This window comes from Nuphar pumila, chromosome 2 (assembly GCF_984573655.1).
Source record: "Nuphar pumila chromosome 2, dmNupPumi1.hap1.1, whole genome shotgun sequence".
In the NCBI taxonomy this organism is placed as follows: Eukaryota; Viridiplantae; Streptophyta; class Magnoliopsida; order Nymphaeales; family Nymphaeaceae; genus Nuphar; species Nuphar pumila.
Genome location: NC_143250.1, coordinates 111,715,605 through 111,743,425, shown reverse-complemented (window position 1 = coordinate 111,743,425; position 27,821 = coordinate 111,715,605). Strand labels below are relative to the sequence as shown.

At 36.0% G+C, this 27,821-nt stretch overlaps 1 long non-coding RNA gene across 1 annotated transcript; it reads right to left on the bottom strand.

The window, feature by feature from the left end:
- On the bottom strand, positions 1 to 27,607 carry LOC149846753 (uncharacterized). Its single transcript, XR_016430553.1, has 3 exons — positions 27,166 to 27,607; positions 26,979 to 27,077; positions 1 to 436 (listed from the first exon to the last, which is right to left on the bottom strand). It is a non-coding gene; the product is annotated as an uncharacterized LOC149846753 (long non-coding RNA).
- Between the last annotated feature and the right edge of the window lie 214 nt (positions 27,608 to 27,821).

Here is a 27,821-nt window from a genome sequence, read left to right as displayed (position 1 = left end):
CAATGGCAATATAGGGGATGGTATCTGAGAACTTCAAGAATTAATCATAAAATCACACAAATAAAAAAAAAGAAATAAGGAACCTGTTTGGCAAGTAATTGGTCCCACCAAATACTAATTTTATTTGGCACTTGCTGTATTGAATATGTACTTGGTATATTCTGCACATCTGTTAATTCTTTTTTTTTAACAGGAAGAAGTCATCACTTTGATTTGGAAATCCCATTATGGGCCAAGAGGTGCTACATTGACTGTAGCCGTATTTTAATGTCTGCAAAGTAAAACTCCATCGAGTGCTCCTCCTGTCCACCAGAGATAGTTTCCCACTTTGTCCTTGCAGCAAGGGATGTGCACCTCGGGTATCGAACTCCTAACATCCGTCAACATGAATGTTTTGAGCCAACCCACTAGCCATGTGCGTGCAGCCCTTGTAGGCCTGTTTATTCAAGTTAACAGATACAAAACTACCAATTTAATTTAACAAATTCAAGTCAAAAACTTCAAATACAAAAGTGCCCTACATCTGCAGTAATGGAGGAGACTTATCAAAATTACCAATTTTGATGTGGCATTCATTTCAACTCAAAAAATATACAAATTTACCTGTTCCTCAGTTTTATTTGATAAATTCAAAAGCAGCTGAGAAACAAAATCTAAAGCACAAACGATAAATCCTCACAACAAATTATTGCAAACAGCCAGCTTCTTACCTTGACAACAAATACGAGATGACTACAAGATATTTATTCTTTTACTCAAATGTATACAATCTTAAATGACTATTATAAATTTATAACTGTGTTGCAGAAATTCATTCCTATCTATTGCAGAATTAAATGGTGCAAGTAGATCCAATTTGGAAATTTTGGTCTTCCTGAAAAATTTGCTTTGACTAGAAAACTCTAGCATAAAACCCAGGAGAAGACGGTTTTCTGCTCGTCACACAATGGTCCACCAGCCTTTTGGCTTTCCAGGCAAATTCTTGTAGCATGCTCCTATATGGCATTACAAATCCCTAAACATGGTAAACAGAATTTCAAATTATTCAGGCATACATGCATTTTGTGCAGAGAGATACTAACTAGAAATAAAAATGCTTCAGAAATTTATGCACAACTGTCTTCATAAATTCAAGCATTGGAACCTTTAAACTTTTTTAAAGAAAAATAGGAAAAGTATGAGATCAACTCATGTTAAAGGCTTAGTGTTGAGATTATTGAATTTAAAACTCAACATTGTTGAACTAATCTTCGCTTTCCTGAATTTTGGTATTCATTAGAGTGAAAGATGGGAAAACCTATAAATGTGGCAATCACATATAAAAAAGGCCAGCATAAGTCAGAGAAAATGTTCAAGCTCAATAAGTGTTACACCAACTAAATCAAAGATAGCAACAGAAGTTCCTGATTAAGATTCATTTATTGTATCAAGTAATTCCATGGAAAAAATTTCATAGTTCCACTACATGAAGAATTGAAAAAGGCATGAACCTCAAAATATTGGTCTGGCTATCCAGATAATCGGAGTAAGATATATTATGAAGAGCAAGGAGTATCACTTTCTCAGTGTATCACAAAAAGGGAATAAGAGAAGGAACCAGGGAAATTTTCATAACTGTCCCCTCCAAAAAGTATTTTTCAACCAAGTACTGTCTATCTATATACACATTATAGTCGTCCTTTTTTCACTAGAAAGCAAAAATGATTCGTCACACCAAGGCTAGCACATTTTTCACCACCTCCTTTTTCACTAGAAAGCAAAAACGATTCAGCACACCAAGGCTACCACATTTTTAACCTCCTCTCAAGCAAGGACAAGTGAAAATAAAATAACATTAGTTCTTAGGCCCATTCTTTGATGATGGTTCTTGTGATCCAAAAGATTTCCCTCCACTTTAGTGCAGCTTTTGTAAAAGCATTTGTTTCTTTCTAGATGCACATTCCACCATGGCATGTAAAGCAACCTCCCGATAGTGACCTTTGCCGGCTTTTTCCAGTATGGCTAGCTTACTAAATAATGGTTTCTGCTTTCTTGAACCATATTGTACAACTGGTAAAACAATTCAATCAATGAAAAATGTAATATCAAACAATTAGTACAATATTTTCATAGTTTGACATGAAATCCATGCTTAAAATTCTATAGTGATATGTTCTTATTAGTTAACTTTGGGGTAAATTATTGTCTCCAACAAAAGTAGAACCAAATGTGAAAATGACTTCAAAGAGACTGTGCACAAAGGCACTACATTCTCAATATGAAATGTGTGCACAAAGGAACAAGATGAACACTCAAAAAGAATACAAATGCACAAAGGCATAAAAATAAAGAAAACTTTTATTGAATAAGTGAGAGAGCTTTACAAAAAGCTTAGTGTTTACAAAGGGGGGAATCCCCTATTTATATACAATGAGGACCCTTGGAGGGGCTCCCTCGTATGGACGTTGGAGGGGCCAAACGTCTATATGATGTGGGCCCCTCTATGGCTAAAAGCCAAAAAGTAAAAATAATAAAAAATATAAAAAGAATTATAAAAATATAAAAAAAGCATACTCAGAAGGAATATGCATGAAATAAAGAAAAAATTGTTTTACACCTAGTGGGTATTACAAGAATTATATATATATATATATATATATTACATTTTAATATCCTCCCTCAAACTTACGGTGTAATAACCGAAAGTTTGCCAAGAAGAAAATTGAATCTAGAGGAACAAAGTGCCTTAGTAAAAAAGCCTGACAGTTGATATTCAGATGTTACATATGGTAAATCTATGACTTTCTTCAGATATTTTTTTTCTAACATAGTGGCAGTCCATCTCGATATGCTTCAGGCGCTCATTAAAAGTGTGGTTCTTGGCAATATATATTGCACTCTTATTATCGCAACACAACTTCATGGGTCCTTAAATATGAACCCCCATATCTTTCAGCAACCGCCGAATCCAAACTATTTCCATGGTTATAGTTGTCATAGCTCGATATTCAGCCTCAGTAGATGACAAAGACACTTTTTGTTGCTTCTTGCATCTCCAAGAGATTAATGATTTACCTAAGAATACACAAAAAACAGTGATGGAGTGATGGTTATTTGGATCACCTCCACAATCAGAGTCAGTATAAGCAATTAAATTTAATTCAGAAGATGAGAATAAAAATACTCTCTTGTTTATAGACCCCTTCATATATTTGATAATTCGAAGGATGGCACTCATATGAATTAATATAGGAGCATGCTGAAATTGACTTGCAACATGTACAACATGAGAGATATCAGGTCTAGTGATGCTAAGATACATTAAAGATCCAACAAGTTGCCTGTAAGGGGTGGGATCTTCTAGGGGAACCCCATCATCAATTTTCATCTTTGTCCCTACTACTTCAAGAGTTTAACAAATTTTATCATTTGTAATTCTTGACTTGTCAATAATCTCGAGGGCAAGTTTAATTTGAAATAAAAAATAACCCCTGTGAGAGTAGGCAACTTCAATGCCTAAAAAATATGTCAGAAAACCTAAGTCTAACATTTCAAATCTTTCTGTCAATATGAACTTGATACTCTTAATCCCTTTAGTATCATCATCTGTGATTAGCATATCATCAACATATAATAACAAGATTACAATTCCTGCATTAGATTTCTTGACAAACAAGGTAGTGTCAGTATAACATGAAGAAGAATCATTTTCTAACATTAAATTATTAAACCGATCATACCAAGCCTTGAGAGCTTGTTTCAAACCATAAAAAGCTTTTCGTAGATAGAGAACTTTTCCTTTAAGAACATCCATACCTGAAGGAACATCCATATAGACTTCTTCATTTAAGTCTCCATTTAAAAATGTATTTTTAACATCCATTTGATATATGTTCTATTTTTTAATGAAGGCAATAGTAATAAAACACCAAACAGTGACCATACGCGCAACACGAGCAATAGTTTCATCATAATCTATTCTATATTTTTAACTATACCCTTTGGCAACAAGACAAGCTTTATATCTTTCAAGAGACCCGTCACTCTTAGTCTTGACCTTAAAAACCCACCTACATCCTATTGTTTTCTTACCTTTAGGTAGATCTTAAAATTCCCAAGTTTTGACTTTTCTAAGAGCTTTAAGTTCATTTTTCATTGCACCCTCCATTCTACAAATTTTTTTGCTTTTTCAAAGTTTTTAGGTTCCACATGTGAATAAATAGCACTAAGGCATGCTCTATGTTTTGGTATGAAAGATTCATAGGATATAAACCTAAAAGGAATTTTTCTAGCTCTTTCGGTTCTACGATTATTTAGATTATTTGTGGAAATAGGTTCACTAGATTCACTATACTTTTCAATTGCACTTCTAAAAGTGTTTCGATCTCTATGGGCATAGGTAATAGGTTCATTGGATGTTCCCATTTCAGTATGTTGTTTAAGAGTTTGAAAATGAAAATCTTTGCTCTTTTGTATTTTTTCATCATCACTAGATACATCATCATTTCTTGATAACAATTCAAACAAAAAAGAACAATCCATATTATCCCCATGAGGTTCATATTCTTCAAAACCACTAGCACTTTTTAAAAAGGTTATATTTCTAGAAATATATAATTTATCATTTTTTATATTATAACATCTAAAACTTTTTTGTGTTTTGGAATATCCAAGAAATGCACAAGGAATAGCTTTTGGTGAAAGTTTATCATTTTTATCGGTAAGAACAAAACATTTGCATCAAAAAACTCTTAAACTATTATAGTCGGGTTCTTTTTGATAAACAAATTCAAAATGTGAGATTTTATTTAATTTTTTTGAGGGAAGATGATTTATAAGATTAACAGATGTAAGAGCCACCTCGACCCAAAATCTTTTAGGAATTTTTTGAGAAATAAACAAGGTTCTAGTGGTTTCAACTATGTATCTATGTTTTCTTTCGGCTAAACCATTTTGTTGAGGTGTTTTGGGACATGATTTTTTATTAACAATTTCATTAATTTCAATATAATTTTTAAATTCATTTGAAAGATATTCACCTCCGGAGTCGGTTCTAAAAATCTTTAGGTTACCATTAAATTGATTTTAATCATCATATGGTATGTCTTGAATAATGCAAAACCTCATGTTTATGCTTAAGAAAGTACATCCAATAATATCTACATCAGTCATCAAATAAGATAATCCTTCTTTAGATATAACGGGTGTCGGTCCCCACACATCTAAATGCATAAGTTCAAAAGGTTTGGTTGCGAACATAGATCTTTGATCAAAAGGCAAGCTTCTTATTTTTTCAAGAATACAATTACTACAAGTGAAATCTCTTTTATAAAGATCTTTAACAAAATATAAATAAGAGAGCTTGGTAATATTGGGATGCCCAAGACATTTATGCCAAATATTTATATATTTATTTTGGGCAATGTTACAAAAAGAATGTTTTGAAATTTGAAGAAATCCCATGTAATATAGATCTCCCTTCTTAGAGCCTTCACCAATCAACTACAGAGACCGGTGATCCTGTATCCAATATTTATTTAATGAGAATTTGACATCACACCCATGGTCCGAGAGTTGAGAGACCGAAAACAAATTTAAATTTAATTTTGGTATAAATCTAATTTTGAAAATAAAAAATTCTTGATTTTCAAAATTTTCAATCCCTTTGATTTCAAGAGGAACGCCATCTGCAGTTGAACTTGAAACAAAAGAATGAGATATATTTTTTGTGTATTCGGAAGGAGCAAAAAATTTGGAGTCATATGAAAGAAGACAACTGAATCTAAAAGACAAGAAGTCTTACCGGAAAGAGAGAAGGTTGACATGGGGGCTCCAGAAATAGAACCCTTGAGAAGAGGTTGAAGAGCCTCCATAATTTGACTTAGTGATAATGCTACATTGTTGGAAGTAGATGGACTTGTGAAGAATCCTTGCAAACAATAAGTTTTCAAATAACTTGATACTTCAAATACTCAATACACAAAATAAATGCACAGTGTTTATAAACTTTACACCACAAAAGAAGTGCAATAAATGCACAGTGTTTATAAGATTTACACCAAAGAAAGTGCAATAAATGCAAAGTGTTTATAAGCTTAAGGAGACAACTCCTTACTCTAATACATGCATACAATGGGCTCACATAGCCCTTATTTATAAACAAACTTAAGAGACGTTGGGCTATTCCCAACAGCTTTTATTAGAGACGTTGGGAATCAGCCCAACGTCTATATTTTTAAAACTGTGTACACAGTCAATGGCTGACTGTTGTACAATGTACACAGTCAACCACTGACTGTGTACAAAAACATTATATAAAAAAGACAAAAATAAGAAATGAAAAAAATTACAAAAATAAAAAATAAAAAGGAGGAATTACAATCATATTCAAAAACATGAATATGCGTAAAATGTAGAAATGACTAAAATACCCCTACATCCAATACAATAAAGAAATATATATTTTATATATACAAGTAGATGAATATATATATATATATATATATATATATATATATATATATATATATATATGTATCTTCTTTTATATATATAAAATATATATAGAAAATACATTGTCTTATAAATTACAATTTAACACCCCCCTCAAACTTAGGGCAAGATGACCGAAAGTTTGCCAAGGAGGAAATTGAACCGCGGAGCACACAAAGCTTTGGTGAAGAAATCTGCCAACTGATATTTTAAAGTTACATATGAAAGATCTATAACTCCTTTCAGATACGCTTCCTGAACATAGTGACAATCCATCTCAATGTGTTTAGTCTGCTCATGAAAAGTATGATTTTTGGCAATGTATATTGCACTCTTGTTATCACAGCATAGCTTGGTAGACCCTTCTATTGAGATCCCCATGTCTTCTAATAGTTGATGAATTATACAATTTCCATGGTAGTAGTCGTCATGACATGATATTAAGCTTTTGTTGATGATATAGACACTTTTTGTTGCTTCTTACATCTCCATGAAATCAGCGAGTCTCCTAAAAACACACAAAACCAGTGGTGAAGTGACGGTTATTTGGGTCACCTCCCCAGTCAGAGTCACTATAAGCAATTAATTTTAATTCAGAAGAAGAGGATAAGAATACTCCCTTGTTTAGTGTGCCTTTTATGTATCTCACAATCCGCAATATGGCACTCATGTGAAGTGATGTTGGTGCATGTTGGAACTGACTTGCAGTATGAACTGCATGAGAGATATATGGTCTAGTAATACTCAGATACATCAAAGATCCCACAAGCTGTCTGTAGGGGGTGGGATCGGAGAGAGGAATACCATCATCAATCTTCATTTTGGCTCCTACTATAGCAGGAGTTTCACAAACCTTATCATCTGTAATACCTGACCGGTCAATAATCTCAGAGGCAAGCTTAGTTTGAGATAAAAAATACCCTCTATGAGAGTAAGCTACTTCAATACCCAAAAAATAAGTTAGAAATCTCAAATCAGACATTTCAATCCTATCCTTCAAAATTGATTTTATGCTTTTAACCCCTTTAGAATTACTTCCGGTTATAAGCATATCATCCACATATAAGAGCAGAATGACAATCCTTGCATTGGTTTTTCTAACAAATAAGGCAGTGTCAGTGAAACAGGAAGAAAAACCATTTTCTAACATTACGGGGTTAAATCTATCATACCAAGCCTTAGGGGCTTGTTTTAAACCATAAAGTGCTTTTCGAAGACGAAACACTTTCCCTTTGAGAGTCTTCATTCCTGGTGGAGCATCCATATATACCTCTTCATTCAGATCACCATTTAAGAAGGCGTTTTTAACATCCATTTGATAGATGTTCCATTTGTTGATTGAGGCAACGGTAATGAGACATCGGACAGTGACCATTCAGGCCACAGGGGCAAAAGTTTCTTCATAATCAATTCTGTATTCTTGACTATATCCCTTTGCAACTAATTGAGCCTTATATCTCTCAAGAGATCCATCGCTCTTAGTTTTTAACTTAAATACCCATCTACACCCTATTGCTTTCTTACCCTTAGGAAGATCTTGGAACTCCCAAGTCTTTGCCCTGTTGAGAGTTGAAAGCTCACATTCCATTGCTTTCAGCCATTCATCATTCTTTTTGGCTTCTTCGAAGTTTTTGGGTTCTATATAAGAATGAATGGCGCTAAGGCAGACTCTATGTTTAGGAGTAAATGAATCATATGAAATAAACCTAGAAGGCATCTTTCTACTTCTCTCAGTTCTTCGTAGGTTTTCATCATTTGTTGAATTGGACCCACTAGGTTCACTGAATTTTTCAATTGCACTCCTAAAACTGTTTTTATCTCTATGGGTATATGTTATAGGATCTCTCAATGCTCCTTCACTTCTATGTTGGGAGATAGGTGGATGGGAAGAGCCATCTTCTTTATTATTGACGTCATTATGAATGAAATCGTCATCACTATCATCATCATGTGCTAACATTTCAAATAAAAAGGAGTAATCTATGTTTTCTTCAAAGGGTTCACTCATTTCGAAACCATTAACATTTTCCAGAAAACTCACATTTCTGGAAACATATAGCTTGTCATTCTCAATATCATAACAATGAAACCCTTTTAGGGTTTCAGAATATCCAAGAAAAGTACAAGTTGGCGAAAGCTTGTCATTCTTGTCAGTAAGAACGAAACATTTTCAACCAAAAATTTTCAACCGCCTATAGTCGGGTTCTTTGGTATACAATTTTTCAAAAGGCGAGATATTGTTCAAGTTTTTAGAAGGTAGCCGATTTATCAGATAGACAGATGCTAAAGCCGCTTCAGCCTAAAAACCTTTTTGGATGTTTTGAGAAACAAGTAATGTTCGAGTTGTCTCTATTATATGTCTATGCTTCCTTTCGGCTAATCCATTTTGTTGAGGGGTTTTGGGACAAGATCTTTGGTGAAGAATACCATGACTTTCAAGATAATTTTTGAATTCACTTGAAAGGCATTCTCCACCAGAGTTAGTTCTAAAAATTTCTAGATTCTCATTAAATTGATTTTTAATCATCATATGATAGGTTTTAAAAATTGAGAAAACTTCATATTTGTGTTTAAGAAAATAAATCCAACAATATCTCGTGTAGTCGTCAACAAAAATGACATAATATGCAAAGCCTCCTTTTGATAGGACGGGTGACGGTCCCCATACGTCCGAATGGATAATTTCAAAAGGTCTTGTTGTAAGCATAGATCTTTCACAAAAAGGCAATTTTTTTATTTTCCCAAGAATACAGTCATTACAAGTTAAATCACTTTTACATAGACTTTTAACAAAAGGTAAATAAGAAATTTTTGCAATATTTGAATGTCCAAGTCTCTTGTGCCACACATTAATATCCTTTTGTTAAACAACATTACAAAACGGGTTCTTTGGAATTTGAAGGGAATCGACATAGTATAGATCGCCCTTCCTAGAGCCTTCCCCAATCAATCTCCCAGATCGGCGATCATGTATCTAACATTTTTTAGATGAGAACTTTATATCACACCCATGATCCGAGAGTTGAGAAGCAGAAAGCAAATTTAAGTTTAATTTGGGTATAAATCTAATTTTTGGAATAAAAAACCCTTGTTTTTCAAAATTTCCTATTTCTTTTACTTCAAGAGATGTTCCATCCGCAGTTGAAACAAAAGATGGAGAGAGATTTTTTGAGTATTCGGAAAAAGAACTAAAACTTGGGGTCATGTGAAAAGAAGCACCCGAATCTAAAAGCCAAGAGGTCTTATCGGTGTTAAATATGTATATGTAAATGAATATATTTCTGTACTGTATTGTACTACTGTACTGTATTGTACTGTATTGTACAGCATACTGTACTGTATTGTACTATTGTACTGTATTGTACTGTATTGTACAGCATACTGTACTGTATTGTACTATTATACTGTATTGTACTGTATTGTACAGCATACTGTACTGTATTGTACTATTGTACTGTATTGTACCACTCGTACAACATATAAATATCAATGGAAAGGGGAGAAGACATCATTGCCGCCCAACTTTTTTTTTTTCTCTTCCCTCTTACCTCTCTCTCTATCTCTTGGTACGATAGTAAGGTGACTCCCACATCTGATTTCTCACATGGTATCAGAGCCAAGGGCGTGGTAATCACGATCATCTGGAAGGCCCCTAAGGACCTTGACGTGCGTTTTTGGGCGTTCTCAAGGAAAGTGTTTTTTTTTCATCTTTTCTCTGTTGTTTCTCCGTTGAATCACTATATTTCGACGTCGTTTCTTCATTTCCTCATATCGTGCATCTTTTCCTTCTTACATATTCTGTTATCCCCAATTTTATCAACCCTAATTTCTGTTTTCCCCAAATTTGGGAACCCTCATTTCTCAAAAGTGCCTCTTTTCTCAAACTTCTTGTGATTTCTTATCTATTTCTTGCAATATAGTTGATAAATCGTACATTCTGCACGATTAACTAAAAAATCGTGATTTCCAAAACTCAAAAATTTCTGTCCGTACGGTTCTGTCCGTACAACCTACGAATTTCTGTCGTGCTATTTGATTCATCTTTGATCTTCTTCCTTATGGATTCTAAAATCAGCCCTGGATTTCTTTCTCAACTTGTTTCTCACAAATTAACTCATGATAACTACTTACTTTGGAAACGCCAAATTCTGCCGTTTATCCGAAGTCATGGTCTTTCCGGGCATCTGGATGGGGGATCACCCGCCCCACCTATGACTATTACGCAAGAGGTAACTGGTAATGATGGGAAGGTGAGTTGCATTGCTATTCCAAATCCTGCGTATGATGTTTGGTTTCAGAAGGACCAATCTGTGGTTGCCTATTTGACTGCCACGTTATCTGATCGTATATTACAAACTATCTCTGACCATTTTACTGCTGCAGAACTATGGAGACATCTTGCTCACTCTTATTCACAGGTTTCTGAATCACGTGCACTTCAACTGAAATGGCAGTTCCAATCTATGCGAAAGGGAACTAAGACCATTACTGAATTTCTAGGGGATATCAAAATTATCATTGATCAGTTGGCCGCTATTGGATATCCTGTTTCTAACAGAGATGTTGTTCAGCAGGTATTGGGAAGCCTTGGGCCCCAATATCGTATGTTTTGCACTGCATTACAGGTTGCCTCTACACTTCCATGCTTTGAGGATTTACAGGCCAAACTCCTACAGTATGAAGTTAGTTTGACTCAAGATCATCTTATTGATGATCCTCATCCTGTCATGTTTACATCTGGGTCTACCTCATTTCGTCCACCTGCTGCTCATATGGGCCGTGGAGGACTCCTTCCTACTCCTACTGCTCCACCTGCCACTAGAGGTACCCGTGTCCCTACTTGCTTCCATTGCAACAAGCGTGGCCATGTGAAAGCAGATTGTTGGCACAACCCACAGAATCGCAACAAGGCAGGGAGGCCAGGACCAAGAGCTGGACAGATGAATGTTAGACAGTTTCAGGGGCAGCCGCAGGGAAATTTTCGAGCACATCAGGGTACTGATCAGGGACAGAGTGCAGGGTTGCCACATGATGTGCAACAAATTCTGATGACTGCATTTAACAACATGAATTTGCGTCAGAATGATGATGGAGTTTGGTATATTGATTCTGGAGCAGCCGCACATGTTACTTCTGATGCAGGTAAACTTTCCAACATGGTTCCTTATATTGGCACTGGCACTATTGTCACGGGAGATGGTTCCCACCACCCTATTTCTCATACTGGAAATGCATCTCTCTCTTTGTCACAATCTACACTACCATTGAAAAATGTCTTACTCACTCCTGCCATTGAGAAAAACATTTTATCTGTTTCTAAATTGGTTGATGAAACAAATTCATCCATGGAATTTACTCCGTCTTCTGTTTGTCTTAAGGACCTTCGAACCAAGAAGATGCTCGCTAAGGGTGAACGACGCGGAAACATGTACGTCTTCGAAGCAGCCCCCGGGACTTTGAAGACGTCATCTACCGTGTCTCCATCTTTTCCTGCTTATTTGAGTCAGTCTTCTTCTGTTATGCAATGTAATAAGCCAGTTTCTTGGCATCGTCGGTTAGGTCATTGTAGTCAAGGGTTCCTTGACAAATTGTCTTCTCAGGGTTTTATTCCCAAAGTCAAATTAGATCATAAGTGTCCTAGTTGTAATGTCTGCAAGAGTCATGTACTTCCCTTTCAAAGTATCAATAAAAGAGCTTCCAAGCCATTTGAAATTATTCACTCTGATGTTTGGGGCCCAGCTCCTGTTTCATCTCTATCTGGCTCTCGTTATTATGTGTTATTTCTTGACTCTTTCACTCGTTACACTTGGATTTACTTTATGAAATCTAAATCTGAAGTGTTCAAACTTTTCAAACAATTCCATGCTCTTGTTCAGAACCTTTTCAATTCAAATATCACTTATTTCCAGTGTGATGGTGGTGGAGAATACATATCTCATGATTTTAGTGAATATTTAAAGGACCATGGCATCACACGTAACTCCTCTTGTCCTTACACTCCACAACAGAATGGAGTAGCAGAACGTAAGCATCGGCATATTGTTGAAATCGCGTTAAGTATGATGCACAATATTGATATTTCTTTCTCTCTTTGGACTGAGGCCTTTCACACTGCAGTGCATATCATTAACAGGTTGCCTATGGAATTATTAGGAGATCAGTCTCCTTATTATTTGCTTCACGGTTCTCACCCTTCTTATGATGATTTGCATGCTTTCGGATGCATTTGTTATGTCCATGTGGATCATTCTTTACGTAACAAGTTTCAGGACAGAGCAGTTCAGTGCAGATTTCTGGGATATGCCGATGGGTATAAAGGATATAGATGTTATGATCCTATTTTGGGTAAGATTAAGGTGTCTAGAAATGTTGTTTTTGATGATGACCATTTCAGCACTTGTGATACTTCTCAGGTATATGAGCAAACTACTTATGATCCATGGCTTTGTGATACTTTGCTATATGACTCTATCAGAGATCCTGTTGTTGATGAACCAATTCAGTTTGAAGCAGACAACTCCATCATCCAGGATGCACCTTCACGGTTTTCAGGTTTGGTTTATGCCCGTCGAGGAGCCCCTTCAACTCCATCTCACGAGGCTCCCCCTCTTCGACGATCCACACGTGAAAGGCATCCTATCCATCGTTGGGTTAGTTACAACAATTTTTCTCTTGACTTTCAGTTGTTTCTAACCAATGTGGCCAAAGAGAAAGAGCCGTCTACTTTCCATCAGGCAGCCCATTCTCGAGCTTGGGTTGAAGCTATGAACGAAGAAATGGCAGCACTTCATGAATGTCATACATGGGATATTGTTCCTCGACCTGTTGATAGAAATGTTGTTGGTTCCAAATGGGTTTACAAGATCAAGCGTAAACCAGATGGTAGCATTGAAAGATATAAAGCTCGCCTTGTTGCACGCGGATTCACACAACAATATGGGCAAGATTATGAGGAAACTTTTAGCCCTGTTGTCAAAATTGGCACCATTCGTGTGATCCTCACTTTGGCACTTCAGCATGGTTGGTCTCTTAGCCAGTTGGATGTCAAGAATGCGTTCCTACATGGGGACTTGAAGGAAGAGGTGTATATGGAGCAACCTCCTGGGTATAGTGAACATGATGCGGCTACATGGGTTGTAAATTGAGAAGGTCTCTTTATGGTTTAAAACAGGCATCTCGGTCTTGGTTTGAGAGTTTCTCCATGGAAATTCAGCAGCATGGCTTTTCTAAGAGTATACTTGATCATTCTTTATTTATGTATAAGAATGATCATGTTACTACTTGGGTTCTTATATATGTTGATGACATCATTATCACTGGGAGTGATGATGCACATATTGCCTTGGTCAAGTCTTTACTCATGGCCAAATTCAAGATGAAGGACTTAGGCCCATTGCGATACTTCTTGGGAGTTGAAGTCGATAGACAAGATGATCGACTCACTCTAAGTCAACACAAGTATACTCTTGACATTCTTCACACCACTGGTATGATTAATTGTAAACCTCTCAGCACCCCATCTGTCTTAAATCATAAGTTTAGTGCAAAAGAAGGCCAATTATATCATGATTCCACTTTATATCGCCGCATTGTTGGTATGTTGCAATATCTTACATTTACAAGATCTGACATTGCTTATGCTGTAAATCAAGCATCTCAGTTTATGCATGCTCCCACTGATTGTCATATGGAATGTATTAAGCGTATTCTCAGATATCTGAAAGGGACTATTGGAGATGGATTGCTCTATCACAAAGATGAAAGCTTCACTACAGGACACCGTTTACTTACATATTGTGATGCAGATTGGGGTGGGGACCCTGATGAGCGTAGGTCGGTTTCAGGATATTGTGTTTTTATTGGCCCAAATATTGTCACTTGGAGTAGTAAGAAACAAAAGGCCATTGCTAAATCCAGCACTGAGGCAGAGTACAGGGCAATGGCAGCAGGGACAGCTGATGTCACTTGGGTACGGCATCTTCTTCAAGAGTTGAATGAACCTATCTCTTCCTCTCTGCTTTTATGTGATAATCAAAGTGCCATTAATATTTCTTTTAACCCTATTCATCATTGTCGCACGAAGCACATTGAGATTGATCAGCATTTTGTTAGACAAAAGATTGAAACAGAAGAAATTGAGGCTTCGTATGTCAGATCAGAAGACCAAGTAGCAGACATCTTCACCAAAGGATTGGTTAGTCATCAATTTTGGTTACTTAAGGGCAAGTTGAGCATGATTGAAGATCATCCTCAACTTGAGGGAGGCTGTTAAATATGTATATGTAAATGAATATATTTCTGTACTGTATTGTACTACTGTACTGTATTGTACTGTATTGTACAGCATACTGTACTGTATTGTACAGCATACTGTACTGTATTGTACTATTGTACTGTATTGTACAGCATACTGTACTGTATTGTACTATTATACTGTATTGTACCACTCGTACAACATATAAATATCAATGGAAAGGGGAGAAGACATCATTGCCGCCCAACTTTTTTTTTTCTCTTCCCTCTTACCTCTCTCTCTATCTCTTGGTACGATAGTAAGGTGACTCCCACATCTGATTTCTCACAACCGGGAGGAGAAGAGGTTGACATGGCGGCTCCGGAAATAGCCCCTTTTAAAAGAGGTTGAAGTGCATCCACGATTTGTTGCAATGAAAGAGCTCCATTTGAAGATGATGAGCACTCTTCCTTTTGAGGTTGGGATGTAGTAGCCATGGCAAGTAACTTTTTCCACTTTGGGCAAATAGGCTTGATATGTCCCGGTTTCTTACAAAAATGACATAAAAGCTTGCTATAATCCTTCTTCCCTCCTTGACCACTTGAGTTTTGATTCTTGAAGTGAGGAGGCTTGTAGGTCCTTAAATTGCTCCCTGGTCTTGAGACGGCATTAACTCCTTCATTTTCTTCATTATAGGAAGGGGTAGCTAGAACACTTGGGTTGTTCTTGCTTATACTTATACGAGTCTCTTCCCCACTTAGTTTAGTAATTACATCTTCAAGAGAGGGGAAAGTGAAAGCGGATAAAAGAGAAGATCAGAATTGTTCGAATTCAGGCCTAAGCCCATTCAAAAAATTTAAAAATTTATCTTCTTCCAATTGTTTATAACGAAGCTCTATGGCTTCTCCACTCCACTTGGGTTCGAGCATAGCAAGCTCATCCCAAATAGAAGAGAGATCGACAAAATACTCGCTTATAGTCATCTCTCCTTGACGAAGAGTTAGAGCTCTCTTTTGGAGGTAATATTTATGAGACAGGTCCCTAGAGGTGTACATCTTCTCAAGGTACTCCCACGCTTGAGAAGCCTTCTTAAACTTGATAATATTGGTGTTAATTCTTGTTTTTACGGATGAGAAAATCCATGAGAGGATTTTAAAATTCCTCATCTCCCATTCTTCAGGCTTTTTGGTGTAGTCTTCAAGAGCCTTGGCTCTTTCTTCGCCTTCAAGGATTTTTATTTCTCCTTTCTCCATCAAGGTTATCTTTGGCTCCGGTTCGGGAATCGAGCCTTGAACATAACCCCAAAGCCCTTTTCCTTTAATATGAGCCTCCATGTTTCCGGCCCAGACGTGATAGTTGGACCCATTGAGTTTGAAGCCGAGAGAAAAATGAGTCCTTTTCACCCATTAGAGATGAGAGATGATGAAAAAGAATACGTACCACAAATGATTTTTAGACCTTGATAGAAGAGTCTTCTAAAATATTGGATGAACAAGTGAATCCACTTCAATCACCAAAAAAATCAAGGGCACGCTTTTTGAGGCACCCGAAAAAGTGAGAATCCACACGATCCTTTTTTTTCTCCAACCTTGCTCTGATACCATGTGAAGAATCCTTGCAAACAATCAAGTTTTCAAATAACTTGATACTTCAAATACTCAATACACAAATAAATGCACAGTGTTTATAAACTTTACACCACAAAAGAAGTGCAATAAATGCATAGTGTTTATAAGCTTTACACCAAAGAAAGTGCAATAAATGCACAATGTTTATAAGCTTAAGGAGACAACTCCTTACTCTAATACATGCATACAATGGGCTCACATAGCCCTTATTTATAAGCAAACTTAAGAGACGTTGGGCTATTCCCAACAGCTCTTATTAGAGACGTTGGGAATCAGCCCAACGTCTATATTTTTAAAACTGTGTACACAGTCAATGGCTGACTGTTGTACACTGTACACAGTCAGCCACTGACTGTGTACAAAAACATTATATAAAAAAAACAAAAATAAGAAATGAAAAAAATTATAAAAATAAAAAAATAAAAAGGAGGAATTACAATCATATTCAAAAACATGAATATGCATAAAATGTAGAAATGACTAAAATACCCCTACATCCAATATAATAAAGAAGTATATATTTTATATATACAAGTAGATGAATACATTGTAATCAGATATTGCGGAAATATAAAGAGTGCATACAAGCACTTACAACAATGAATAAAAGAGACAATATCACAAGTCCACAAAGGGACAAAATAAGCACAAGCCTTTAAGAAGGCAACAATATGAAAAGCCTTTATTGAGAAGAGACAAAGCTCTCAAGAATGAGAATACACAAGGGGGTCACCCCTATTTATACAATAGGGAGAGGAGGAAAAAGGACTATGTGAAATTACAAAAATACCCCTATCGGGTATTGATGTAATATACAGTATATATATATATATATACATTTTAACACCCCCCCCTCAAACTTTACGGGGAAATGACGGAAAGTTTGCCAAGAAGAAACATGAAGCGAGGAGCCGGAAGAGCTTTAGTGAAGAAGTCTGCCAACTGATATTCTGAAGTGACATATGGCAGAGCAATAGTTCCTCGTAAGAATTCGTCACGAACATAGTGGCAATCCATTTCGATATGTTTTGTACGTTCATGAAAAGTGTGATTGCTCGCAATATAGATGACACTCTTGTTGTCGCAGCATAGCTTTGAGGCTTCAGTAATATCAACTCCCATGTCTTTAAGTAAACTGCGAAGCCATACAAGTTCCATTGTCGTGGTTGCCATAGCCCGGTACTCAGCTTCAGTGGATGATAGTGAAACTTTCTGATGCTTCTTGCATCGCCAGGCAATCAAAGAGTCCCCTAAAAAGACACAAAAACCAGTAGTTGAGACTCGATCATTGGGATTACCTCCCCAATTCGCATCAGTATAAGCAAGAAGATTCAAGGAAGAAGAGGAGGATAGAAATAGCCCTTTATTGATGGTATTCCGAATGTAGCGGATGATTCGGAGAACAACACTCATATGCACAGTTGTAGGAGCATGCTGAAATTGGCTAACTGAGTGAACCGCATGAGTGATATCTGGTCTGGTGATGGTTAAATAGGTAAGAGACCCAATGAGTTGTCTGTAAGGTGTGAGATCTTCCAGAAGAACCTCATCCTCTAACCGCAATTTGGCATTAATAACCTCGGGAGTCTCTACTTTCTTATCATCAGAAATCCCAGACTTAGAACATATATCTACAGCAAGCTTCATCTGTGACAAAATATATCCTCTAGGAGAATATGCAACCTCAATTCCAAGAAAATATCTGAGAAAACCTAAGTCAGACATATCAAAATTATCTTTTAGCATATTTTTAACATTAATAATACTACTTTGATCATTCCCAGTGATAATCATATCATCAACATAAAGCAGCAAAATTACGATACTAGAACCTGCATGTTTAACAAAAAGAGCAGTGTCAGTATAACAAGAATGAAATCCTAACTTTATCATGATATCACTGAAACGATCATACCAAGCCTTAGGGGCTTGTTTAAGACCATATAATGCCTTCAAAAGCCGAAGTGTTTGACCTTGCTTAATATTTATTCCAGGTGGTGGATCCATATAAACTTCTTCACTCAAACTTCCATTTAAAAAAGCATTTTTACGTCAAGTTGATAAATAGTCCATTTTTTGGTTGATGCGACAGCTATTAAGGTCCTGACACTAGTCATTCGAGCTACGGGAGCAAATGTTTCTTCGTAATCAATGTCATATTCATGGGAGTATCCCTTAGCAACTAATCTAGCTTTATATCGTTCTAAAGAGCCATCGCTTTTAGTTTTAACTTTGAAGACCCAGCGACAACCAATAGGTTTTTTGTGTGAGGGTAGATTAACTATTTCCCAAGTATTGGCCTTTTTTAAAGCATTTAGTTCAACTTGCATTGTTTCAACCCAATGAGGTATAGATTTGGCTTGATTATAGTGGGCCGGTTCAAAATAAGAATATAGAGTTATCAAACATGCCCGATAGTTAGGAGTTAAGGAATCATAGGATACAAACCTATTTGGGGGTATTGATATTCTAGAAGAATGCCTAACTTGTGGTTCTTCAGTGGATTCAGAAATTTGAGAATATTTTTCGAGGGCACTAATAGGTTTTTCTTGATTTCTTCTTGAGTAAACATTTTTATTGGTATCACTATCATTTGAGAGTGTTATGTCAAGAGGGGATACCTTACGAGTATCGTCTATGTTTTCAAGAAAATCTTCTTGTATGTCATCAATAAGATCATATAAGAATATATAATCAATTTCATTTGTTTCTTCTATTTTATCAAAATCGTTTTCTTCTTCTAGAAATGTTACATCTTTTGAAACATATAGTTTATCATTCTTAAAATCATAACATCTATACCTTTTTTTATTTTCACCATATCCGAAAAATACACATTCAGTTGCTTTTGGAGATAACTTATCCCTTTTATGTAGTAGGACAAAACATTTGCAACCAAAAATACGAAGACGATTAAAATCGGGTGAAAACTTAAAGAGTTTTTCATAAGGAGAAGCATTTTTTAACTTAGAAGAGGGCATTCTATTGATTAGATAGGTTGAGGTTAAAACGGCTTCGGCCCAAAACTTCTTTGGAATATTCCTAGACACAAGTAATGTTCTAGCGGTTTCTATAATATGCCTATGTTTCCTTTCCGCTAGGCCATTTTGTTGAGAAGTCCTAGGACATGACTTTTGATGACAAATGTCATTTTTGGTTAAATAGTTTTAGAATTCGTGAGATAAGTATTCGCCACCGGAATCGGATCTTAAAATAGATATGTTACTTTGAAATTGATTTTGAACCTTTTTATGAAAATCTTTAAAGAAAGTAAATACTTCCGACTTATGACTAAGGAAATAAATCCAAACATACCGAGTAAAGTCATCAATAAACGTAACATAATATGAATAGCACCCTTTAGACATAACCGGAGAAGGCCCCCAAACATCCGAATGCACCAATTCAAAAGGCCTTAATGAGAGAAAAGTTCTAGTTGGAAATTAAATAGACTTCATTTTTCCAAAAATGCAATCTTTGCAATTAATTTTTTTTTCTTTACAAAATTTGTTTCCAAAAGGAAAGAGATACATTTTGGAATAACTTGGATGACCAAGTCTTTTATGCCAAGTTTCCATGTTTTTTTCTTGGACATAAGAACAAAAAAAAATTGTAGGGAGATCAAGATGGTCCATATAATAGAGGTCTCCCTTTCTATGGCCTTGCCCAATCCGCTTCCCGGACCGGAGATCCTGCACAAAGCAACCATTAGATGAGAAAGATATTTCACATCCATGGTCGGCAATTTGAGAAACCGAAAAAAGGTTTAAATTTAGTTTGGGAACAACTCTTACTTTTGGAACACAAAAATTTTGTGAATCTTTAAAAGAGCCAATACTTGAAATTTTCAAAAAAGTTCCATCGGCCGTAGAGACACAAGAGTCCTTTGAATTTGTACAAACATCACTAAGTGCATTTTCATGAGGGGTCATATGAAATAAAGCTCTAGAATCAAGGATCCAAGAATACGTACCGGGTGATGATGTTGAAGCAATAGCCGCACCCAATGTAAAGGAAGAAACTTTTAGCATTTGTTGGAGAGCCATAGATATTTGTCCAAGAGTTTCTTTAATGTCATTGTTCTTGCCTTCATCTTCTTTGATGGTGGTTTCTTCAAGAAAGGCCACTTTAGGCTTGAAGGTTCCAATAAGCTTTGGACAAGCGGGTCTAATGTGACCCGGCTCATTGCAATAATGACAAACAATCATTTTTCTTCCTCCATTGTAGTTCCCTTGTTTTCAAAAATGAGGAGGCTTATAGGTTCTAACATTGTTACCCGGTTTGGATACGGCAAGGACTTCATCAACATGCTTACTCATGCCAAGCCTTGTCTCCTCTTGAGTGATTTCGGCAATAGCATCCTCAATAGGAGGAAAAATAGATCTATGAAGAAGTGAAGATCTCACTTGCTCAAATTCGAGACGTAGCCCAAAAAGAAATTGAAACAATCGCTCTTGTTCCATTTGTTTTTGCCTTAAATCAATATCTTCCATAGAAACCCATTTTGGCTCCAAGAGAGCCAATTCATCCCATAGTGGGTTTAGGGCACTATAATAGTCTTGAATGCTAGAATCACCTTGCTTGGTGGTTCTAATCTTTTCTTGCAAGAAGTATGCTCTTGCAAGATCCTTTTGGGTATACATACCCCTCATAAAGGACCAAGCCTCATTGGCTCTACGAAATTTAGCTATATTAGCACATACCTTAAACTCCACATTGTTCATAAACCACGCAAGGATTTTTGCGTGATTGCTTTCCCAATCTTCCACTTCCTTTTGATGACTTTCAATGGCTTTGAGGCGAGCATCTCCCTCAAGAGCCTTTTCTTGACCTTCTTCCATCTTTGTGAGCATAAGCTTAGGTTCCGGAACGGTCCCCATGACAAAACCCCAAAGCTTCTTTCCTTTGAGATTATTCTTCATTGTCGAAGCCCACATCATATAATTCTTTCCATTGAGCTTGAAAGATAGGTCAATCTTTGTCTCCATGATGTTGCCAAGAAGTGAGAAGATGTCCACTAAATATGAGATACACGAACCACACCTTTCCTTCAAGAATCGAGTGGCTCTGATACCATGTAATGAGATATTGCGGAAATATAAAGAGTGCATACAAGCACTTACAACAATGAATAAAAGAGACAATATCACAAGTCCACAAAGGGACAAAACAAGCACAAGCCTTTAAGAAGGCAACAATATGAAAAGCCTTTATTAAGAAGAGACAAAGCTCTCAAGAATGAGAATACACAAGGGGGTCACCCCTATTTATACAAGAGGGAGAGGAGGAAAAAGGAGGGCCAAAGGGGCCTCAAAAGGAGAGCCAAAAAGGGGCTCCCATAGAGTCGTTGGGAGCCCCCAACGGTCACATTTGTGACCGTTGGGGGCTCCAACGACTCTATGGTTGGAGCCCCTTTAGGTCCTCAAAAGAAATAAAAAATGATTTAAAAAAATAAAAATAAAAATTACATTTATTCAAAAAAAAGAAAAATAGCTGTTTTCTAAAACAACTATGTGAAATTACAAAAATACCCCTATCGGGTATTGATGTAATATATATATATATATATATATATATTAGATACATTTTAACATACATATACATATATGAAATATATATATGTATATGTATTTTCTTTTATATGTAGAAAATATATATAGAAAATACATTGTCTTATAAATTACAATTTAAGATGACTATCCGCTTTATGTGGTTGAAATGTTGTAGACATGGCCACATTCTTATTCCATTTTGGACAAACTGGTTTAATGTGTCTTGGTTCTTTACAAAAATGACAAATGATTTTACCATAATTTCTTCCTTAGTATCTTTCATTTTGACCACCATCTTCTCTTGCTCCTTGATTTTGATTTTGAAATTTATTGAAGGGGGTTTATAGGTTTTCAAATTATTCCCCGGTCTAGAAACGGCATAAGCTCCTTCATTTTCATCTTTGTTTAAAGGCATAGCAAGAACACTTAGATTGGTTTTACTCATTATCATTCGAGTTTCTTTTTCACTTAGCTTAGTAAAAACATCTTCAAGAGGTGAAGAAGTGAAAGAAGATAGAAGGAAAGATCTTATGTGCTCGAATTTGGGTCTAAGCCCATTCAAAAAATTAAAAAACTGATATTCTTCCAATTGTTTGTGTCGAAGCTCAATGGCTTCTCCACTCAATTTTGATTCAAGCATAGCAAGTTCATCCCAAATAGATGACAATTCGGCAAAATATTCTCTAATAGTCAATTCGCCTTATTGATGGGTCAAAGCCCTTTTTTGGAGATAATATTTGTGGGATAAATCTCTCGAGTATACATCCTCTCAAGATATTCCCAAACTTGAGACACCTTTTTAAATTTTAAAATATTTGCATTGATTCTAGTCTCAACCGAAGAAAAAATCCATGAGAGAATTTTGTAATTTTTCATCGCCCATTCTTCATGTTTTTTGTTATATTCTTCAAATGCTTTTACTCTCTCCTCTCCATCAAGAACTTTTATTTTCCCTTTTTCAACTATAATGATTTTTTGCTCAGGTTCCAGAATCGTACCTTCGATGTAACCCCAAAGTCCCTTACTATTGATGTGAGCCAACATATTGCCGGCCCAAACATGATAGTTTGACCCATTGAGTTTGAAACCAAGGGAAAAATAAGTCTTTTTCTGTCATTGAGGAGCTTTAATGAGAGATAAAAGAGTCTTAAAAAATAGAACACTTGCCACAACGGGTCTTCTTTAAGCTTACTTGATGTAGTGTGTCTCACTAGAAGTAGATTGCAAGAGATTTTCACACCAAAATACAAGAATGAAATATGGGCATGATTTTCGAGGCGGCCACCATGATGACGAAATACACGAGTTATTCTTCTAGAGATCAAGCTCTGATACCATGTGAAAATGTCTTCAAAGAGTCTATGTGCACAAAGGCACTAGATTCTCAATATGAAATGTGTGCACAAAGGCACAAGATGAACACTAAAAAAGAATACAAAGGCATAAAAATGATGACAACTTTTTTTGAATAAGTGAGAGAGCTTTACAAAAAGCTTAGTGTTTACAAAGGGGGGAATCCCTTATTTATATACATAGAGGACTGTTGGAGGGGCTCCCTCATATGGACATTGAAGCCCCTCCAACGGACATATTATTGACCATTGGAGGGGCCCAATGTCTATATGATGTGGGCCCCTCTATGGCTAAAAGCCAAAAAGTAAAAAGAATAAAAAAGGAAAAAGGAAAAATAAAGAAATACAAAAAAGAAAAGCATATTCAAAAGGAATACGCGTGAAATAAGGAAAAGACTGTTTTACCCCTAGTGAGTATTACAATAATTTTATATATATATATATATATATATATATATATATATATATATATATATATATATAAGATACATATGTATATGTATCTCACTCTATATATATAGATATATATAGATTACATTTTAACACCAAATGCATCATAGCCACAAGTGTCTTGTCAACAAGCTATTGGTAGCCAACTGTGGTTTAACAAACACCACAATTACAGGGTTCTCTACTTTGTGCTGCAGTTTATGACTCATAAATCAGCATTCTGAGAAATACAAGGATTCCTTTTAGTTTAAATGCCCTACTGTGGAGTGCAGGGTCTTTAGGTACTTGGCAAACTGTGACCTGTAACTAACACTGGTGGTAACTGAAATAGAAACCTTATATTGATTTTAGCAAACAAGAATCATTCTCCAGGAACATCAATAGCAGAACCTGACATGTTCAATTGGGTTCCAAGCACCTAAGGGGCCTATTGAGATTAACAAGTAGGGTATGTGAAGGTTCATAATACTAAGTGTATAAGATAAACTTCAAGATGCTAGACCTAGCGGATGGTTGAAAAGATCAGTCACATTCAAACAAAAGTTCTTGGCTTCATATCCTGCAACCAATCAAAAAATAGTACAGTTCATGAAATATCATCCAGATAGATACAAGATGTGACATGCTGGAAACTATCATACCATCAAATCAGAAAACAATGCATCTTGGGTGAAATCATCAGCTAGATAATCAGTGGTCAGAAGATTAAAAAAGAATCTTTCCATAGTAGGTAATAAAGGATTTATAATCCATTATCTATGACCTACTGAAAGATGCAGTCAACTGCCTGCAGAGGACTAAACTCTAATAGGATTTGTTAAAAAAGCAAGGAAAAATGAGCATCAGAAAGTTTTATCTATCATAACTTTTTAGCTAGCATATCCAGCTAATAAACTCTAAAATCCGTTGATGCCTGCAATTTTTTATTCAGCACAAAGCACAGGTGCTGTAAATTAATGTGAGACTCAGTCTATGTAGTAATATCTTGTGTTGCTCGTCCCTTTGTCCATGTCTTATATACCCTTTCAATATGAGATTCAAAGGTTTGTCTCATGATAAAGTTGAACCAAAATATTCTCATTGACGTTATTTCAATTATCTAGTGTTGTCCATATCCATCCTTGTCATATGACTTCAAATTAAAGGATGTGAACCATCACAAAGAATTCTTGATTTCTTTCACATCAAAACCATAAATGGAGAAACTAGAAAAGAAAAGGAAAGAATTGTCTCCCACATGCACATGGTTATAAGGATTTAAATGCCATAATGACTCCAGTATGTATTTAGGAATCTATAACAATAAAATTACCTTTATGCCAAATATAAGCAAAATTACAAGGACACTTGATATGACATCCTAACAACCTCCCTCAAGTTGTGCATATTTTCTTTTATCATGGACAACTTGCTTCAAAGAAACCATTATTATGCTTTAATCTGTCCTATAAAATTATCAGCATTTTGATTTTTTATAAATACAAAACCTCTCTTTGTTCTTACTTCTTAGTCTTCTACCTCTCCCTTATAAAGTCTTACATATTTGATTGTGCCTTGCTGCAACATTTACAAGGCATTTAACATATTCCAAGGCTTCATAATTAAGAGTCTTTCCACTTGTAATCCCAATTGAAAGACAGTAGTATCATGATTACTAGAATATTGCAGTCCAGAGATGTCAGATTCTAACAACTCTTGAAAGATGTGTGTAATTGGAAAAATTGAAGGTGGTCTTACCCCTTTCCTTTGGAAAAAGAGCTTAACATGGCAATGAAAAACAAAACTGACAGCAAAATCCTATGACACAACGACCTCCTTTTTCCCCATGAGAAAACTCACAATGTCAACCTCTTCATTAGGGCACATTGGGCAAGTGAGAAGGTGGTTCATTTTCATTAGAAAATGAATACTTTCTCATCTAACTACAGTTTCAAATCAAACATACGATCTCTTGTCCAAAGTCACTGGAAAATAGATACCTGTCAAAGGAATTCTTATGAGATTTGATGTCACATCTCTCCCCCATGAAAGTTTTTCATCCATAATTCATGCCTATTGTCCTCCCTCCCTCCCTCCAAATTGTAAATGGGTTAGACATGGAAATACCAAATTCAACCTAATCACATCTATATCAAATGGATTTAGAATTTGGATTTTATATTGGAATTGGATCCAATAATTACCATCCAAATACAATTAGTTTTGCATCTAATACATTTAATTTAGATTTTATCTTACACTATAACTAAAAGTGATAGATGCAGCCTATTTGGATTTAGAAACAGTTCCAATTTCAAAAAAACATTTTTTGGATCTAATCTAACTTATTAGAGTATAAAACAAATTAAGGCAAATAGATGGCACCGACTCTCTCTCGCACAAATGAATCAAAGTTAAATCACTTGAATATGTGGTATATTCCCATATGAAATTGAATCCCACTTCTCAATGTGTAAAGCCAAATTCCAAACTTCAGGATAGTGTTTCCAAATTCATGGCCAAGAATGCTCCTACCATAAATGATGCTTGGAAAATATCATACATTAAGCTAAACAATTCCATTGCAGGAGAAAAGCAAAAAAAGAGAAAAAAATTGGCACCTCTTACCTGCCATATACAGGATAATCGACCCGCTTAATCAATCAGACTCCAAGTAATAATTTACACAAATTGGAAAAACAATATAATGCCATATCCAAGCCGCTATTTCACTAATTTAGAACTGATTAAATCTCACAAAACAAAATTGCATACTTTTTCTATTTTAGACTAAAATTTCGAACAAAATGTAACATCTCATACACATTAGACCGAAGACGTGAATCAGTGAATTATTAGTAAATTTCTTGGTTTTTCTCTCTTGGGTTGGGTATTTTCTTCTTGATTAAGGGGTTGGGTCTTTCCCTACAAAGCATTGGGTCCCAAAGGCATCGATGGGAAGGATAGTAGAGAACAACCTAATGCAAGATCATGGTCTGTCGTAGTTGGGTTGGGGAAACCTCTGGTCAGGGAAGGAGTCTCTCCATTGAAGGTGAGAACTGGCATGCTTTAAATATATGTTCCTGCAACTCGTCATACAGACATGCAGAAACCATAGAGTTTAACGGTTATGGCAGGTTTATCAGGAGGTGAAAAACTTTTCATTTATTTTTTAGAATCTGTCAAGAATATGGCCCAATATTAAGAATCTTCGATTCTCGACTGGACATCATGGTTTGTTTTTAATACACTTTGCCTGTCAAGAAGACATGGACTATGTTCATAAAGGAGTGTAGAAAGTTGCAGGCCGAACCTTGATTGTGAACTAGAGGAACCCGGGAAACCTTTGGAAGTTTGCGCTTAACTCCTGTATGGATCCCGCTTCCTGACCTTTCGCTGGAATTGTGGACATCTGGATTTTTTTTTTTAATGGGTGTTGCGGAGTATCTAGGAGGTAAGTTGATTGAAATTGATATATTCACGAAAAAAATTCAAAGTACCTTGTTTGCATGCATTTGTATGGAACTTCTTACGGGATTCACCCCTATAGAAGAAGTTGGCATCGAGATTGAGGACGGTGCAGTGTTTAATCAACCAGTGGACTTTGAAGAAGTTGTGTACTTCTGTTCAGTATGTAGTTCAATATTCCATAGAGAGGAACCAAAAAACGCAATCAAATGACACGGATGGTTGGAAGACGGTAAATCATAAGAAGATTTGGAGGAAGAAGGAGGCTAGCTCTTGGTGATCAGAAAAAAGGGTCTAACAAATTCAGTGTCTTGGAGATAGAAGACATGTACATTGAGGTCCAGAACTTTCAAAACCAAGATGGTGAAACCGCCATGCAGGAGGATGAGATCGTAACCAAATTGATTTTAGACAAGGAGAACCCGGATCTGCAACATGGTCAAGGTGTTAAGGCCAATACTAATTTAGAAAGGGTGAAGATCACGGGAGAGGTGGGAGACCTGAATGATTTCCTTGGAGTCGACGGGGATGGTAGGGACTAGGGCTAGGGGTGTCAACGGGTCTGGTTTATCCAGACCCAACCCGAACAAAACTTTATAGGGTCAGGGTGTGATAAATAAGAAGACTAGATTAAGATCCGGGTCCGGACCCAAAGGTTCGATTAATACACGGACCCGGGGTATAATTT